This window comes from Pelobates fuscus, chromosome 9 (genome assembly GCF_036172605.1).
Source record: "Pelobates fuscus isolate aPelFus1 chromosome 9, aPelFus1.pri, whole genome shotgun sequence".
Taxonomy (NCBI): domain Eukaryota; kingdom Metazoa; phylum Chordata; class Amphibia; order Anura; family Pelobatidae; genus Pelobates; species Pelobates fuscus.
The window spans coordinates 161,016,973-161,034,275 of NC_086325.1; the positions used below are offsets into that span (position 1 = coordinate 161,016,973).

At 42.6% G+C, this 17,303-nt stretch overlaps 1 protein-coding gene across 4 annotated transcripts in view; it reads left to right on the forward strand.

The window, feature by feature from the left end:
* The first annotated feature begins 8,146 nt into the window (after nucleotides 1-8,146).
* Nucleotides 8,147-17,303, forward strand: part of RALGPS1 (Ral GEF with PH domain and SH3 binding motif 1) — a 328,055-nt gene continuing 318,898 nt past the window's right edge. For all 4 annotated transcript variants that reach the window (XM_063432901.1, XM_063432903.1, XM_063432904.1 and 1 more), the window contains exon 1: nucleotides 8,147-8,258. The gene's annotated coding sequence lies outside the window, so the exon portion shown is untranslated. The remainder of the gene's footprint in view (nucleotides 8,259-17,303) is intronic.

Here is a 17,303-nt window from a genome sequence, read left to right on the forward strand (position 1 = left end):
CAGCATGTGATGGATGTAAAATTACTTTTACTGGAGCAATTAAATATACTCAAGCTCTATATAGGTGAAGATTTAGGCATATAGTTATGTACAATTTAATTAAAGCAGCTACCACACTTCTACAGGTGTTCCCTTCACCAGATATAGGATATTGTAGTATAATGTATAAGAAGTGGAGCGATATAAAGTGAATAAGCCCCTGACACCAAACAAAAATGAATTTATACTTAGACTTTGCTGGATAGGACTCAGCATGCAAAAAGGAGAGATCAACAAGAGATCATAGTACAGATCTGCATAGACTGGTATGAATTCATATACGTGTGTATGATATAAAATTAATAACAATTTATTGCATACAATTCATAAAAAAACAGCTAAAATATAGCTAAATAGCAGTAAAAACAAATTCCTGCTTACTGGAAATGGTGGTGAGCATAACAGTATATATTCCCGTTTGCTCACAGCAAGACTGTCCCACACTGGGTGATGTCTCCTGAATCGCAAGGGTTGGATGGAGCTCCTGTTGGTGAAGTCGGGTCGGCAGGTGAGTATGGACTTGTTCCTTCTTCCGTGTTCCCGGCTCGTGTTTAGGCTCCGCCTCCTCTTTTGCGTGATTACGTGTCTGTCTACGCGTTTCGCCGTTCTCGGACGGCTTCGTCAGGACATCAAACAGACTCACTAACACACACACAAACACACTCAGTAACAGACACACACACACTGACACACACACGCTAACAAACACACTAACACTGACACACACACTAACACTCACACTAACACTCACACTAACACACACACATGTTTTTTTTTTTAATTTAATCCCCCCAGCCTCCTTATCTTTTGAAGAGCTGAGGGGATTCCCTGGGGTCCAGTGCTGTACCCCACGGCCGGTCCTGCTGTCGCGCGAGGGAGCACTCTCCCCTGAGTGCTTCCTCTTCAGCTCCCTCGCGCGCCGCTTAGGGATGCCGGCGCTGGAATATGACATAATCTTCCGGCTCCGGTATCAGTACGCGGCGCGCGAGGGAGCTGAAGAGGAAGCACTCAGGGGAGAGTGCTCCCTCGCGCGCCAGCAGGACCGGCCGTGGGGTGACAGCAGGGCCAGCCTCGGGGGGGTCCTGAGGTGGCCGGCTCCTGGGCCCCCCAGGAGAAGAGGCTGGCCACAGTGCGTACATACCGGGTCGCAGGGGTGGCCCGGTCGCAGCCGCGACCCCTGTGACCCTGGTATGTACGCCACTGCACAGAGCGCTGTAAGGGGACAAAGAGACACACAGAGGGCTGGGGGAGAGAGACAAACACAGGGCTGGGGGGGGACAAAGAGAGAAACAGTGGGGCTGGGGGGGAAGAAAGAGACCTACCAAGGTGCTGGGGGGAAGAGACACACAGAAGAGCTGGGGGAGAAAGAGACACACAAAGAGGCCGGGGTAAGGAAAAGACATACAAAGTTGTCAATTTTTGTTTTATGAAGGGGGAGAAGCACACATCTGTATTTTGGCCCACCTGTGGGACATACAGGGTTAAAATCCTTTATTTACTCACCCGATTCCAGCGCCGATGTCCCTAGGAGCTGGTCAGTACTCCGCCTCCTCTGACATCTGGGACCTAATGCCCATGAATCAGTGCTCCCCTATGGGAATTTCACTGCTGCTAGATGTCTTCGTGCAGAGCGTGAGGATGTCCAGCGTCATTTAGGGGACGTAGAGTCCGGTAAACTCCCGGAATCGCCTCTAGTGGCTGTCTAGTAGATAGCCACTAGAGGCAGTCTTAGCGCTGCAATGTAGACATGCAGCACTAAGGAGGACAGGGACACTGTACTGCAAGGGGTCTGGGTGCTTATACTGTCCCTTTAAGTTCAATTTAGTTTTTAATTCACTGCTAAGTGATTAAAAATGAATCTGAATTTCATTTTTTTTTTTAATGCTTTTATTCACTGCCTGAATGAGTTTATTTGCGTTTACGTAAAATGAAATACTTGCTGATTTTTAATTAGTGACTGCTGAAGTGATCTGTTTACTGGATTTCAGATGCTGGGAGACAGATATGAGAAATGGTTTGTGTGAAAAGAATCAATATGATTGTCAGTGAAGATCAATGATTGTTTCGGTTTGACAAATTGTGTGCATTCAGGAATGCTATGAGTTTCATCCTGGGCATTTGTTCTTACTGTAGAATATTATTTTTCAGGAAGTCTAGATTTTAATTTTTAAGAACATTTTTGCAAATGACAACCCGTAACATTCTGTAAATACAAAGAACAACGCACGCCATTATTCTCGCCCAAACTCCAACTGCTGCCGTTACCGCGTTTCATAAATCTCCACTAAACACATGAATTGTTGAAAAATCTATCAGACCTCAAATTTTAGGCAAAAAATAGCAGAAATGGTAAAAAAAAAATTGTTGCTCGTTTTCCTGCTTAGTTTATTTGGCCTAAAAATTGGATATGAACTCAGCACATTTTCTCATTTAGTGAATGTAATTTTAAGTGATATTATACACTGAGAAGTGACAAAGGAATTGGGAATTTCAAGTTTTAGGTCAAAACAGACAAACACTAAGCACCATAACCACTACAGTGCACTGTAAAAGTTCATAGATATCAAAATGTCAAATGGACGTAGAGTAACAGTTTAAAGGGGTTTGAGTGGGGGTGTGGCCAGGGGCAGAGCTGTTTTGAGTACGGGTGTGATCAGGGGCGGGGCCATGACATACTAATAATTTATACAATTAAAATGTAATTTATAACACGAACAATGTATCTTATTTACACTGACTGATTTTTAAACATCTTTAGTGTAGTTTAAATACACATTACTGGGAGTATTATTGCTATGGAGCTCTGTTATACACTCAGACACATTACTGGGAGTATTATTGCTGTGGGGCTCTGTTATACACTCAGACACATTACTGGGAGTATTATTGCTGTGGAGCTCTGTTATACACTCAGACACATTACTGGGAGTATTATTGCTGTGGAGCTCTGTTATACACTCAGACACATTACTGGGAGTATTATTGCTGTGGAGCTCTGTTATACACTCAGACACATTACTGGGAGTATTATTGCTGTGGAGCTCTGTTATACACTCAGACACATTACTGGGAGTATTATTGCTGTGGGGCTCTGTTATACACTCAGACACATTACTGGGAGTATTATTGCTGTGGAGCTCTGTTATACACTCAGACACATTACTGGGAGTATTATTGCTGTGGAGCTCTGTTATACACTCAGACACATTACTGGGAGTATTATTGCTGTGGGGCTCTGTTATACACTCAGACACATTACTGGTAGTATTATTGCTGTGGAGCTCTGTTATACACTCAGACACATTACTGGGAGTATTATTGCTGTGGGGCTCTGTTATACACTCAGACACATTACTGGGAGTATTATTGCTGTGGAGCTCTGTTATACACTCAGACACATTACTGGGAGTATTATTGCTGTGGGGCTCTGTTATACACTCAGACACATTACTGGGAGTATTATTACTGTGGAGCTCTGTTATACACTCAGACATTACTGGGAGTATTATTGCTGTGGAGCTCTGTTATACACTCAGACATTACTGGGAGTATTATTGCTGTGGAGCTCTGTTATACACTCAGACACAGTACTGGGAGTATTATTGCCGTGGAGCTCTGTTATACACTCAGACACATTACTGGGAGTATCATTGCTGTGGAGCTCTGTTATACACTCAGACATTACTGGGAGTATTATTGCTGTGGAGCTCTGTTATACACTCAGACACAGTACTGGGAGTATCATTGCTGTGGAGCTCTGTTATACACTCAGACATTACTGGGAGTATTATTGCTGTGGAGCTCTGTTATACACTCAGACACATTACTGGGAGTATTATTGCCGTGGAGCTCTGTTATACACCCAGACACATTACTGGGAGTATCATTGCTGTGGAGCTCTGTTATACACTCAGACATTACTGGGAGTATTATTGCTGTGGAGCTCTGTTATACACTCAGACACATTACTGGGAGTATTATTGCTGTGGAGCTCTGTTATACACTCAGACACATTACTGGGAGTATTATTGCTGTGGAGCTCTGTTATACACTCAGACACATTACTGGGAGTATTATTGCTGTGGAGCTCTGTTATACACTCAGGCACATTACTGGGAGTATTATTGATGTGGAGCTCTGTTATACACCCAGACACATTACTGGGAGTATCATTGCTGTGGAGCTCTGTTATACACTCAGACATTACTGGGAGTATTATTGCTGTGGAGCTCTGTTATACACTCAGACACATTACTGGGAGTATTATTGCTGTGGAGCTCTGTTATACACTCAGACACATTACTGGGAGTATTATTGCTGTGGAGCTCTGTTATACACTCAGACACATTACTGGGAGTATTATTGCTGTGGAGCTCTGTTATACACTCAGGCACATTACTGGGAGTATTATTGATGTGGAGCTCTGTTATACACTCAGACACACAAACAATTCGGAGCTCCTAGAAAAGAGGGACAGAGGGATTTGGGCCCAAAATAGGGACTGTCCCTCCTACATAGGGACACTTTGGAGGTACGGAAGCTATTAGCCCAGGATTGTTCTGGTGCACCACCATTGTAAGTAGTGGGCTAGCTCATTGGCTGAGAGCGTCAATTCCTTGCTGTGTTCCTCTAAGTTGTTTATTTTTTTTTCTGGCTTATAATTTGTGATCCTCCAAACTCCCGTTTAGTGAACAATAACTAATTTTAACCCCTTAAGGACACATGACATGTGTGACATGTCATGATTCCCTTTTATTCCAGGAGTTTGGTCCTTAAGGGGTTAATATATATATATATATTTTAAAATCTCCTATTTCAGTCTTACATTTGTTGTTGGCATTTTAGTTTTAGAAACCTTGTTTTCTAACCAAGCTCGGTTCTTCGTATAATAAAACGTTTTCTATCAAAGTTACCAGTTAGGTGCGCAGACCTGGTACGATGTCGCTGGGATGTTCAGTGCATTATTCCTGAATGTTTTGTGTTTTTATTACATTAAAGTTTCATATTGTAGAGCTTACGTTCAGTTCATTGCTTGGATTCCACGCTGTTGGGACCAGTTTGTGCCCCTGGGCGTGGACATGGGCACAGCTGTTCCGTTCAGTGAATCTATCGTTGTGTCATTTGTATATTTACAAATTATAAATATTTAAAGACAACTGTCACCCCAACAGTATATTTTTTGATATATTGATCCGTTCATTAAGTTTTGCAATGAAATAGATTCTGTGTTAAATAAAGTATATGTAAAAAAAATAGAAAAACCTCATCCCTACCTTTAGTGTATGACAGGGTCCTTCAGCCATATACACACACCTTGGGTCGGACAGTATTTGAAAACCGACAGTCCGTCTCTATGGTCATCCCGGCTTCACTCCCTGCACAGGAACAGGGAAGACCATAGAGACTAACTATCGGTCAGACCCGAGGTGTATGTATATGGCTGAAGGATCCTGTCCTATACTAAAGGTAGGAATTAATTGAAACACTGGACATCCAGAATAATTTGCACTTGTGTGCTGGGGGCAAGTTGCAGGACTCTGTTCTAGGCTGCCTAATGTCAATTCTGTGCATAATAAAGGTCAGTCGTCAGCGAGTATTGCACACTGGCGAGACATAACTGGTTCTCCCGTGCAGGCATTCTTTTGTCTCCCCTTCCACCCTGAAGGAAGCCCTCCCTGCTCTCTATCCACTTTACAATTTTAATTTTTAATTCCCCGCCCTCTCTCTATTTGCCGACTCAGAGTGTGCGCATGCGTCCTGAGATGGTAAAATGGTCCAATGGAAGGTTTATAGCAGATATTTGGGGGGTATTTGATGTTATATGGGGGGTCTGATATTGGGGAAGGGGTGTCTGGTGTTATGGGGGTCTGATATTGATAGGAAGTCTGGTGTTATGGAGGGGGGTGTCTGGTATTTTATGGGGGGGTGTCTGGTATTATTGTTGGGGGGGGGTGTCTGGTATTATTGTTGGGGGGGGTGTCTGGTATTATTGTGGGGGGGGGGTGCCTGGTATTATTGTGGGGGGGGGTGTCTGGTATTATTGTGTGGGGGGGTGTCTGGTATTATTGTGGGGGGGGTGTCTGGTATTATTGTGTGGGGGGGGGTGTCTGGTATTATTGTGGTGGGGTGTCTGGTATTATTGTGGGGGGTATTATTGTTGGGGGGGTGTCTAGTATTATTGTGGGGGGGTGTCTGGTATTATTGTGGGGGGTGTCTAGTATTATTGTGGGGGGGGTTCTGTCTGGTATTATTGTTGGGGGAATGTCTGGTATTGTTGGGGGGGTGTCTGGTATAGTTGGGGGGGATGTCTGCTATTGTTGGGGGGGATGTCTGGTATTGTGGGGGGGTGTCTGGTATTATTGGGGGGGCTGTCTGGTATTAGGTATCTGGTATTATTGTGGGGGGATGTCTGGTATTATTATTGTGGGGGGATGTCTGGTATTATTATTGTGGGGGGATGTCTGGTATTATTGTTGGGGGGGATGTCTGGTATTATTGTGGGGGGGGATGTCTGGTATTATTGTGGGGGGATGTCTGGTATTATTGTGGGGGGGGGTGTCTGGTATTATTGTTGGGGGGGATGTCTGGTATTGTTGGGGGGGATGTCTGGTATTGTTTGGGGGGGGTGTCTGCTATAGTTGGGGGGATGTCTGGTATAGTTGGGGGGATGTCTGCTATAGTTGGGGGATGCCTGCTATTGTTGGGGGGGATGTCTGCTATAGTTGGGGGATGCCTGCTATTGTTGGGGGGGATGTCTGCTATTGTTGGGGGGGATGTCTGCTATTGTTGGGGGGATGTCTGGTATTGTGGGGGGTGTCTGGTATTATTGTGGGGGGATGTCTGGTATTATTATTGTGGGGGGGATGTCTGGTATTATTGTTGGGGGGGATGTCTGGTATTATTGTTGGGGGGGATGTCTGGTATTATTGTTGGGGGGGATGTCTGGTATTGTTGGGGGGGTGATGTCTGGTAATATTGTTGGGGGGGGATGTCTGGTATTGTTGGGGGGGATGTCTGGTATTATTGTTGGGGGGTGTCTGGTATTATTGTTGGGGGGGATGTCTGGTATTATTGTTGGGGGGATGTCTGGTATTATTGTTTGGGGGGGTGTCTGGTATTGTTGGGGGGGTGTCTGGTATTGTGGGGGGATGTCTGGTATTGTGGGGGGTGTCTGGTATTATTGGGGGGGCTGTCTGGTATTAGGTGTCTGGTATTATTGTGGGGGGATGTCTGGTATTATTATTGTGGGGGGATGTCTGGTATTATTGTTGGGGGGGATGTCTGGTATTATTGTTGGGGGGGTGTCTGGTATTGTTGGGGGGGGTGATGTCTGGTATTATTGTTGGGGGGGGATGTCTGGTATTATTGTTGGGGGGGGATGTCTGGTATTATTGTTGGGGGGGGGGGGATGTCTGGTATTATTGTTGGGGGGGTGTCTGGTATTGTGGGGGGATGTCTGGTATTGTGGGGGGTGTCTGGTATTATTGGGGGGGCTGTCTGGTATTAGGTGTCTGGTATTATTGTGGGGGGATGTCTGGTATTATTATTGTGGGGGGATGTCTGGTATTATTGTTGGGGGGGATGTCTGGTATTATTGTTGGGGGGGTGTCTGGTATTGTTGGGGGGGGTGATGTCTGGTATTATTGTTGGGGGGGGATGTCTGGTATTATTGTTGGGGGGGGATGTCTGGTATTATTGTTGGGGGGGGGGGATGTCTGGTATTATTGTTGGGGGTGTCTGGTATTATTGTTGGGGGGGGTCTGGTATTATTGTTGGGGGGATGTCTGGTATTAGGTGTCTGGTATTGTTGGGGGGGATGCCTGGTATTATTGGGGGGGGCTGTCTGGTATTAGGTGTCTGGTGTTATTGGGGGGGGGGGGGGTCTGGTATTATTGGGGGGGGGCTGTCTGGTATTAGGTGTCTGGTATTATTGTGGGGGGGGCTGTCTGGTGTTATTGGGGAGTATCAGGGGGAGCACCTGCGCACATCTCCAGACATATTTACATAATCCCTCCCCTGCCGCCCTGTGATTGGCTGCGGCTTTGTTGTGCTCTGCGATCCCGGTCTCTGATTGGTGGAGCGGCTTGTCAGTCCCCGTGCACCTGACGCTTCCTGAAGTCGGGCTCAATGTGTCGGAGCTGCCATGTTCCTGCTGGGAATTAAATGAACGGAGGGGCCCCCAGGAGCCAGGGCCACAGCCAGGGTCTGTCCGGGCACAGGTGAGACCCCGCCCCGTCTCCTTATCACCCCCAGTCTTTCAGTCTGAGGGGGTAAAGCCCCCCCCAGTAATTATACCTCACCCCAAATTATATCCCCTGTACCCCCCTCAATCCATGGCACCCCGTACAGGACCCCCAGTAATTATACAATTCAATTATTCCTCACCCCAAATTATACCCCCTGTAGCCCCCTCAATCCATGGCACCCCATACAGGGCCCCCAGTAATTATACCATTCAATTATTCCTCACCCCAAATTATACCCCCTGTAGCCCCCTCAATCCATGGCACCCCATACAGGGCCCCCAGTAATTATACCATTCAATTATTCCTCACCCCAAAATATACCCCCTGTAGCCCCCTCAATCCATGGCACCCCATACAGGGCCCCCAGTAATTATACCATTCAATTATTCCTCACCCCAAATTATAACCCGTTACCCCCCTCAAACCATGGGCTCCCCCTAATTATACCGCATACAGGGCCCCCAGTAATTATACCATTCAATTATACCCCCTGTTCCCCCCTCAAACCATGGGCACCCCCTAATTATACCCCATACAGGGCCCCCAGTAATTATACCATTCAATTATTCCTCACCCCAAATTATAACCCCTTACCCCCCTCAAACCATGGGCACCCCCTAATTATACCGCATACAGGGCCCCCAGTAATTATACCATTCAATTATACCCCCTGTACCCCCCTCAAACCATGGGCACCCCCTAATTATACCCCATACAGGGCCCCCAGTAATTATACCATTCAATTATTCCTCACCCCAAATTATAACCCCTTACCCCCCTCAAACCATGGGCACCCCCTAATTATACCGCATACAGGGCCCCCAGTAATTATACCCCCTGTACCCCCCTCAAACCATGGGCACCCCCTAATTATACCCCATACAGGGCCCCCAGTAATTATACCATTCAATTATTCCTCACCCCAAATTATAACCCCTTACCCCCCTCAAACCATGGGCACCCCCTAACTATACCCCATACAGGGCCCCCAGTAATTATACCATTCAATTATACCCCCTGTACCCCACTCAAACCATGGGCACCCCCTAATTATACCCCATACAGGGCCCCCAGTAATTATACCATTCAATTATTCCTCACCCCAAATTATAACCCCTGGTGTCTGGTATTACCTTACCCCCCTCAAACCATGGGCACCCCCTAACTATACCCCATACAGGGCCCCCAGTAATTATACCATTCAATTATACCCCCTGTACCCCACTCAAACCATGGGCACCCCCTAATTATACCCCATACAGGGCCCCCAGTAATTATACCATTCAATTATTCCTCACCCCAAATTATAACCCCTTACCCCCCTCAAACCATGGGCACCCCCTAACTATACCCCATACAGGGCCCCCAGTAATTATACCATTCAATTATACCCCCTGTACCCCACTCAAACCATGGGCACCCCCTAATTATACCCCATACAGGGCCCCCAGTAATTATACCATTCAATTATTCCTCACCCCAAATTATAACCCCTTACCCCCCTCAAACCATGGGCACCCCCTAACTATACCCCATACAGGGCCCCCAGTAATTATACCATTCAATTATTCCGCACCCCATACAGGGCCCCCAGTAATTGTACCATAGCCCCTGCAGGATCTTATTCTACCACTTGCAGAACCTCCCACCCCCTCAAACAATGGAAATCCCAAAGGATACTCACTGCATGGCCCCTCAAACCATGGGCACATCTGATTTATACCCCAATGCCCACTGCATGCCAACGTACCTAATGGCACCCCAATTCCAGTTACTGGGTACCTCTTAGACCATCTGTATCTCTTATTAGAAATACTTCATGGCACCCCTAAAACCATAGGCACCCTTGTACTCTCTGCACCTTTTATTCTTAATTGCACCCCAATTTCCACTGCAGGGCACCCCCTCAGACAATGGGCATCTCTTAATATAACCACTGTATGTTACTCTAATAATTACTGCAGGGCACCTTTCTAACCACAGGCAACCCAACTACCCCAAATTCCCCACCAATCAAGGGCAACTTAAATATCCACTGCATGACAACTTTAAATCATGGGCAGCCCATTTATTTAATGGGTACTATATGTTTGTTTTCGTTTTAATGTGTCTCATTTTTTGGTAATTGTATAATCATACAGTTTTACCTTAGGGATATATCTTCCTGTTGCATTAATCCCCTTACTGCGAGGTATCTTCCCCTGCCGTGCCGGGACTCTTTGCCGTCGTTAGCAGTCATACCATTTTCAATATGTTTGACTCTTACCTGGATCCACCAGTTGCCAGTGGTGTGGCCTCTTCTTCTGGAAGGTCTACTTCTGCATCTGTGTAATCCGTTCTTCTGTGTTTGGCCAAAATTCATTGCCAACATTTTTGGCCAAATAGGTGTGAAAGTAATTTTGAATATTGTTTGAATACTTAACTTGGAATGGTGCCACAATTCTCCTGGCACCATAACCATTACAGTAGACTGCCTCCTAAAACCGAGGCAATGATGAAAGAAATAGCAGAGTTTTGTTGTTTTAAAAAAAACAAAGTTACTATCCTCTTTGTCTTTCATCTATTCGATACAGACAGCTTATGCTAAATCTATACATTTCATTTAGGCCCCTGTGCTAAATTATGAATCTCATTGAGGATATGTTGCCGTAGATTGTATTAAAACTGCTCGGAATTATTCGTTTCAACTGTTGGTTGTAGATTAGACTCAGCAGTGCCTTGAGTATATTGGTACATATGCATGCTTGTCATGTGTACATTGTAGCACTGTGTAACATTGAGGGAAAGCCCAGGTGTAGAGAACTACAAGTCTCTTGATGGAATCTGTGATTCTACCATACTTGTTTTGTTTTTTTGCCACTGCCATAGTGGGTAGTCCTTATGGTGAGTCTCTCGTAGAATCCCTAGAGAAGCACCTGTTATGTTAAATTCTGTTCTGGGATGCACTCTTAATGATTTTGTGAAGCTACCACAGAGGGTTTTATTCCCTAAATGGCAATACATCCATGTATCTTATGAACTCCAAATAAGTTGGTCTATTCAAATAACAATAATATATCTCCCTGAACAAATCCAATTGCCCTACGTCATACTATTACCCTCGCCATTATTTAATCCAGTTGACGAAGGGTTCTGCATGGTAAGGCAATCTGTTGAGTATTGTCACTTTTTTTTTAGTTTCACAATTAAAGGGACACTATAGTCACCTGAACAACTTTAGCTTAATGAAGCAGTTTTGGTGTATAGAACATGTCCCTGCAGCCTCACTGCTCAATCCTCTGCCATTTAGGAGTTAAATCCCTTTGTTTATGAACCCTAGTCGCACCTCCCTGCATGTGACTTGCACAGCCTTCCATAAACACTTCCTGTAAAGAGAGCCCATTTTAGGCTTTCTTTATTGCAAGTTCTGTTTAATTAAGATTTTCTTATCCCCTGCTATGTTAATAGCTTGCTAGACCCTGCAAGAGCCTCCTGTATGTGATTAAAGTTCAATTTAGAGATTGAGATACAATTATTTAAGGTAAATTACATCTGTTTGAAAGTGAAACCAGTTTTTTTTTCATGCAGGCTCTGTCAATCATAGCCAGGGGAGGTGTGGCTAGGGCTGCATAAACAGAAATTAAGTGATTTAACTCCTAAATGACAGTGAATTGAGCAGTGAAATTGCAGGGGAATGATCTATACACTAAAACTGCTTTATTTAGCTAAAGTAATTTAGGTGACTATAGTGTTCCTTTAAGTGTAAAAATGATAGTGAAAATGATAGTGAAAGCAAATCATTGTTTATAATCTATCACATGGATGCGTATAATGTGAACGTAGGTTAACTTGGATATGACTTTAAGAAACCGGTTTCACTACGAACAGATAGACAAAATGGCCATCTTGGTCAGATTGTTAATAATGACGGCACATGTCTGGCATTTCCCAAATGTAACACTTTATATATTTTTGTTTGGTTTATTTATTTGATTTTAGTTTCATTCATTGTTTCTAATTATTATGCTATACGTTCCATTCATTCATAGTTTGTTTAAAAAAATAAAATAAAATATATCTCCCTGTCTCTCATTAAAAGTGAATGTCAAGCTGAACCCCCTGTGTAAAATAAGCAACTGGGATGCTACGACTGGGATGCTAAATCAATCCCTACAAGGGAGCACTCAAACTACTAAACCACTACAGTTCATTGCGCTAGCTATGGTGCTAGGAGCCTGTGTATGCTGTCCCACAGTTCTTTGCCACACGCTTGTGGGAGTTATTTTATATAAATGCTACACTTCGTGGCTGTTCTATATTCTTATACGGGCAGTGGCGACATTCAAGTGTTTTTGCAGACGTTATTCCGAGGATTGGGCAGCACGGAGAATAGGACCTCTGCTGGCCGCCATGTTTTAGGTAAAATGAATGATGCTCTAGGTTTGGGGATATGTTGGGTGATCTTATATTTATTTATTTATTTATTTATTAATGGTATTTATAAAGCGCCAACAGATTCCGCAGCTCTGTACAATTAGTGGAGAACGTACAATAAACACAGACAAATAAAAGAGGTAGAGAGAGGTGTAAATATGTAGCAGTAATAATTATTGAGTGTTTTACAGCTTAGCTAAATATCAAGTATGTTCTGAGGACCTCATGTTGTTTCATTCAACTCAGTGGTACTATGTTTATTGACCTTAGGAGGATGAGATAATATGTTAACATAGCTGAGCGTTGAGTCTCACTCTGATACTACAGCTGGGAAACCAAAGAGCTTTCCCCTCCCCCCCCCAAAAAAAATCACTACTCGGCTTTAATGGCTCACAAACTGGGGTATCTCCTTGTCTGCTTGCTTCCAACAGATTGGCGGAAGGTGCATCCACAAGCTCAGATGGAAAATCTTTGTTTCAGCCCTGGATTCCTCAAATGCGTTTTTATTGATTTTTTTTTTTGCTGATAAACTATGCATTGGAGACCTTGCCCAGATCTCTAAGTGGAATTGATAGATTTTATGTTCATAGTGAAGTATTTGATTTGTCTGACTCATCCCATGGGGGTTCAGGGGGTGGGGTTCAATACTTTAATCCAATGGGGGATGCGTCTCTTCCTTGTTTCAGCTTTATAACTATTTAATTTTAGCAATATCAATTGGTATATGATGTTTGTATGACATTGGGAAAATCAAACCGTAGCTTACAGTTGCCATGGTTGTTGTAGTTGAATCCTGTTTTGCCCTATCTGTCCTGTTGTCATTGGCAAACCCCTCAATATTGGGACTATTTAAAATGGATCTTCTTGGTTTGAGCATGTCTCTGGTTATGCACGTGTTTTGGTTTTGATATGTAGTCTATTGCATGTTTAGATTTGCATTTCCAGTTATATCTTGTGTATCTGTGTGTGTTTGTGTGTATGTATGTATAGATTTGCATTTCCTGTTATATCTTGTGTATCTTTGTGTATTTGTGTGTTTGTATGTTTAGATTTGCATTTCCAGTTATATCTTGTGTATCTTTGTGTGTTTAGATTTGCATTTCCTGTTATATCTTGTGTATCTGTGTGTTTGTGTGTATGTAGAAACATAGAAACATAGAAACATAGAATGTGACGGCAGATAAGAACCATTCGGCCCATCTAGTCTGCCCAGTTTTCTAAATACTTTCATTAGTCCCTGGCCTTATCTTATAGTTAGGATAGCCTTATGCCTATCCCACGCATGCTTAAACTCCTTTACTGTGTTAACCTCTACCACTTCAGCTGGAAGGCTATTCCATGCATCCACAACCCTCTCAGTAAAGTAATACTTCCTGATATTATTTTTAAACCTTTGTCCCTCTAATTTAAGACTATGTCCTCTTGTTGTGGTAGTTTTTCTTCTTTTAAATATAGTCTCCTCCTTTACTGTGTTGATTCCCTTTATGTATTTAAATGTTTCTATCATATCCCCCCTGTCTCGTCTTTCCTCCAAGCTATACATGTTAAGATCCTTTAACCTTTCCTGGTAAGTTTTATCCTGCAATCCATGAACCAGTTTAGTAGCCCTTCTTTGAACTCTCTCTAAGGTATCAATATCCTTCTGAAGATAGGGTCTCCAGTACTGTGTACAGTACTCCAAGTGAGGTCTCACCAGTGTTCTGTACAATGGCATGAGCACTTCCCTCTTTCTACTGCTAATACCTCTCCCTATACAACCAAGCATTCTGCTAGCATTTCCTGCTGCTCTATTACATTGTCTGCCTACCTTTAAGTCATCAGAAATAATCACCCCTAAATCCCTTTCCTCAGATGTTGAGGTTAGGACTCTATCAAATATTTTGTACTCTACCCTTGGGTTTTTACGTCCAAGATGCATTATCTTGCACTTATCCACATTAAATGTCAGTTGCCACAACTCTGACCATTTTTCTAGTTTACCTAAATCATTTTCCATTTGGCTTATCCCTCCTGGAACATCAACCCTGTTACATATCTTAGTATCATCCGCAAAAAGACACACCTTACCATCAAGACCTTCTGCAATATCACTAATAAAAATATTAAAGAGAATGGGTCCAAGTACAGATCCCTGAGGTACCCCACTGGTGACAAGCCCAAGCTTCGAATATACTCCATTGACTACAACCCTCTGTTGCCTGTCACTCAGCCACTGCCTTACCCATTCAACAATATTGGAATCCAAACTCAAAGATTGTAGTTTATTGATAAGCCTTCTATGTGCAACAGTGTCAAAAGCCTTACTGAAATCTAGGTAAGCAATGTCTACTGCACCACCCTGATCTATAATTTTAGTTACCCAATCAAAAAAATCAATAAGATTAGTTTGGCATGATCTCCCTGAAGTAAACCCATGTTGTCTCTGGTCTTGAAATCCATGTGTTTTTAGATGTTCAACAATCCTATCCTTTAACATGGTTTCCATCACTTTCCCCACTACTGAAGTAAGGCTTACTGGCCTATAGTTGCCCGACTCCTCCCTATTACCTTTCTTGTGAATGGGCACAACATTTGCTAACTTCCAATCTTCTGGGACTACTCCTGTTATCAATGATTGGTTAAATAAATCTGTTAATGGTTTTGCTAGTACACCACTAAGCTCTTTTAATAGCTTTGGGTGTATTCCATCAGGTCCCATTGACTTATTTGTCTTTACTTTTGACAGTTGAAATAGAACCTCTTCCTCTGTAAACTCACGTGTAATAAATGACTCATTTATCCTTTTTCTTAACTGAGGTCCCTTTCCTTCATTTTCATTTGTAAATACCGAACAAAAATATTCATTGAGGCAGTCAGCTAGACCTTTATCCTCATCTACATACCTTCCTTCTTTTGTTTTTAATCTAACTAATCCTTGTTTTACTTTTCTTTTCTCATTTATGTATCTAAAAAAAGTTTTGTCCCCCTTTTTTACTGACTGTGCTATTTTCTCTTCTGTGTGGGATTTGGAAGCTCTTATAACTTGCTTAGCCTCTTTCTGCCTAATCTTATAGGTCATTCTGTCTTCCTCACTCTGGGTTTTTTTATAATTACTAAATGCTAACTTTTTGTTTTTTACTATTTTGGCCACATCTGCGGAGTACCACAGTGGTTTCTTGAATTTTTTGCTTTTACTGACAAGCCTAATGCAATTTTCTGTTGCCTTCAGTAGTGCAACTTTTAAATAATCCCATTTCTTTTGGACTCCATATAAATTGCTCCAGTCTGATAATGACTCCTTTACACATATTCTAATTTTAGAAAAGTCTGTTTTTCTAAAGTCTAAAACTTTTGTTTTTGTGTGGTGTGACTCAGTCACTGTTCTTATATTAAACCACACTGACTGATGATCACTGGATCCTAAACTTTCACCTACAGTAATATCTATGTATCTATGTATCTATGTATGTATATATTTGTTTATCTTCCAAGAAAATTGAAAGCTGACCAATATTTTGCAGCAAACAGGAGCTTATTATTCTGATACCCAAAGGTTTAAAGGGCCATGGTTTTGTTATTTGCATAATAAACTATCCAAATGTCTGTAGTTTTTTTTTTTTTTCGTTTTTTTTTTTTCTTTGCTTTCGGTGTGTAAAGCCATTGTTGTGTAAATCATTTCTTGACCTTTTTTTTTTTTTTTTTTATGGGTATTCCTTCCTGGTCTCATGATCAGAATGTTAGACAACTGCTGTAGGTATGTAACCAGGGTTTGACTAACCGTAAACATGCATAAATAATGTTTTCAGAGCGACACTAGTTGTTCATTTTAAAATTGTTCCTGTCTGCACCCTGGAACCCTTTAATGTAACCCAAAGTGGATTTATTGAAAATAGGCTTCTATGGCCATGAGAACATTGCTGATTATGCCATTATGCAGGTTGTGCATGCGCAATGCACATATAACACCATGTTCCTTTATTGGAATAAGTAAAGCGTTCTATGAGTTACAGGAATCTTCTACTAGTAATTGCTGGGCTAGTAGTATGTTCTGTTTATTTCACCTCCCCCGAATATGTTTTACACTCTAAAGCTAATCTAGATTCTGAATGTCTTCAGGAAGAATGGTTCTAAGGTAAAATAGTAGTAAGTTTGATTCACTTAGGGTTAAATGTTACATAGTTACATGGTTACATAGCTGAAAAGAGACTTGTGTCCATCAAGTTCAGCCTTCCTCACATTTGTTTTTTGCTGTTGATCCAAAAGAAGGCATAAAAAAAACAAAAAACCCAGTTTGAAGCACTTCCAATTTTGCAACAAGCTAGCAAAAAAATTCCTTCTTGACCCCAGAATGGCAGTCAGATTTATCCTGGATCAAGCAGTTATTACCCTACATTGAAAGATTATATCCTTGAATATTCTGTTTTTGCAAGTATGCATCTAGTAGCTGTTTGAACATCTGTATGGACTCTGATAAAACCACTTCTTCAGGCAGAGAATTCCACATCCTTATTGTTCTTACAGTAAAAAAAACCTTTCATTTGCCTTAGACGAAATCTTCTTTCTTCTAGTCTAAACGCATGACCTTGTGTCCTATGTAAAGTCCGGTTTGTGAATAGATTTCCACAC